The sequence below is a fragment of the Myodes glareolus genome, chromosome 9 (assembly GCF_982192425.1).
Source record: "Myodes glareolus chromosome 9, mMyoGla1.1, whole genome shotgun sequence".
Classification (NCBI taxonomy): domain Eukaryota; kingdom Metazoa; phylum Chordata; class Mammalia; order Rodentia; family Cricetidae; genus Myodes; species Myodes glareolus.
In genome coordinates, this window is record NC_142034.1 from 107,452,770 (window position 1) to 107,455,073 (window position 2,304).

The 2,304-nt window shown below is 52.4% G+C and overlaps 1 pseudogene; it reads left to right on the plus strand.

Annotated features, from left to right (window-relative positions):
* Positions 1–656: 656 nt before the first annotated feature.
* On the plus strand, positions 657–846 carry LOC148121065 (Nuclear RNase P; annotated as a pseudogene).
* The last annotated feature ends 1,458 nt before the right edge of the window (positions 847–2,304 follow it).

Consider the following 2,304-nt stretch of genomic DNA (forward strand, 5'->3'; position numbering starts at 1 on the left):
GGTAACTAAGGCGGGACTTTGAGGACGATGGGGTACGGGAGACCGCGGCTTCCGCTCCCTCTCCGTCCACCTGCGTACTCGCTGTTAGAGACTGGAGGCAACAGTCTCGTAGGGAGGCGAACTTGATCACTGCCTTCCCTGTTCTTAAAGAGCCACAGAGCTTTTGGAGGTGATTTTCGCCTAATTTTGTTAAGAGAGCTCAGTCTCTGGCTCTCACGTACAAAAAACTTTAATTTTTGACTGAGAAAGACAAGCTGCTTGATCGTGCTGAGAGTGCTGGCGGCAGCCGGCCCGCCTTTGAGCGGTAATGCCTGATTAAAAACACGGAAGTGGGCCAGGCACGGTGGTGCACACCTGTAATCCCAGCTACTCAGGAGGGAGACGCAAAATTGCACTCTCCAGTGCTAGCTCGTTCGGGAGGCATGGCCATGCTAACCAGTTGCTGGCGGGAAATTTGCTGGAGTCCGCAGAGGCCTGCGAATAGCCAGGTCGCGGGCAGGCTAAAGTCCGTGTGACATCAGAGGCTATATGTCCCGGCCTTCTGGCGGGGCTATGGTTTTTGGAGGACTTTTTCAGCACCTGAGCGGACTCGCCTGACTGAGGCGGAAGCTGTGTGGTGAGCAGCGGCGCCATAGAAGGCAGAGAGGAGCTGAATCGGCTCTGCGGAAAAACTGTGTTTCCATAGCAATATGGGCGAGCGGGGAGGTGAGTTCCCAGAGAACGGGGCTCTGCACGCAGGCGGACCGGGCAGGAGAAGCCCCTCCACGGGTGGGCGGATGCCCCCCCTCGCCGGAGCTTGAAAAAGACTCACAGCCGGTGGTGCGAGTTCATTGCCTGAGGTGAAACGGCGAGCCCGCGCACGGCCCGGGGCGGGGCCATGCGGAGCGCGCCACATTGGGCCTCAGAGGCGGAGCTATGGCAGCCGCCGCCGTCCGCTGCCCGCCGCCCTCAGCCAAGGTCGCTAAGAATTCAGTCAGATAAAAACATTTGTAGCCAAGAATTCAGTCAGATAAAAACATTTATCCCCCAAACATCGCCCCTTCGTCAGCAGGAAGTAGCCAGATCGATGGTCTACGCCCACTCTCCCTCAAAGACCTGGTCGTGATTATCATAATAAAGGCGTGTTTACCTGGTTACCGTATCCTAGGTAACTTAGGCGGACCTTTTGCCTGAGGCACCGGGTGAGATAAAATGCTACCTAGAGGTTTTTCCATCTGAATAGGGGAGCTGGAGAGATGGCTCAGAGGTTAAGAGCACTGACTGCTCTTCCAAAGGTCCTGAGTTCAATTCCCAGTGACAACTGCTTTGGTTTTTAAACAATAGAGGGGGACTAGACTACCAGTGACAGCTTCCCCCAGAGAAAGGATTTCTCTTGCATTCTTTACACTTAATTTTTAATTCAAAATTTTGCTGGTACAGGCAAACAAGATTTGCTTTTTGAAGCAGAGACCTACAGGTCTCTAAGTTCAAAACCAGCCTACTTCCAGTACTGTTTGTGCTGAATTTTTACACTGAGAGTTTTTAGTACTCTTAAATGTTAATTTGGGAGGAGAGTTTTGTTTATGTTTTTCTAGGAATGCTGACATACATCTGGATGCCAGCGAGACCGACCAGAGAGATAAAGAAGACGACCCAGTGGATGCTGAGTGTCCTGCTGTGGAAGATTCATGCGGAGACAGCAGAGATGACCTTCTGGGCGGTGCCAAGAGCAGCTGTTTCACACCATCGACTTGAGCAACACCCTGTGCAACCTCTTATCTCTTAACAATTTTCTGACTGACTCTATTCTGCCTTTCTCCCTCCTTGGAGATGGGTGGGAGCAGAGATATCCTTGGCATGCTGCGTCTAGGTGGGGACCAGATTGGAAAATAGTTTTGCCTTATTGCTCTTAAAGACAATAATTAGGGGGAGATGTTGGGAGCCACCTGGAGGCACAGGTGGTCCTGCAGTTTGGAGGTAGCCACGTGGGGCTGAGCACCCCTGCCTGCACCCTTGCCTGCACATGCTCAGACCAGCAGAGTGGCATTGACCAATCGGGACAGCGTTCAGGCTGCTCCGCCGTTTAAAAGCAGCTGCCTCGGGGCCCAACGCTCTCTCTAAGCTTTCTCTTGTCCCTGCTCTATCTTCCCTTCCCCCAATTTTCCTCAAGGGAATGCTCCAAATAAAGATGTGACCAGAGAAGGAATTCTCGTTTTTGGTGGCGTTCATTCCTGCGGGACAGGATGGCGCCCCGCAGTTCCTTAAGCTACTTTCAATCATTCACAAGAAACTCACATGCATTTCTCTGAAAGAGAAGCTGTCTGT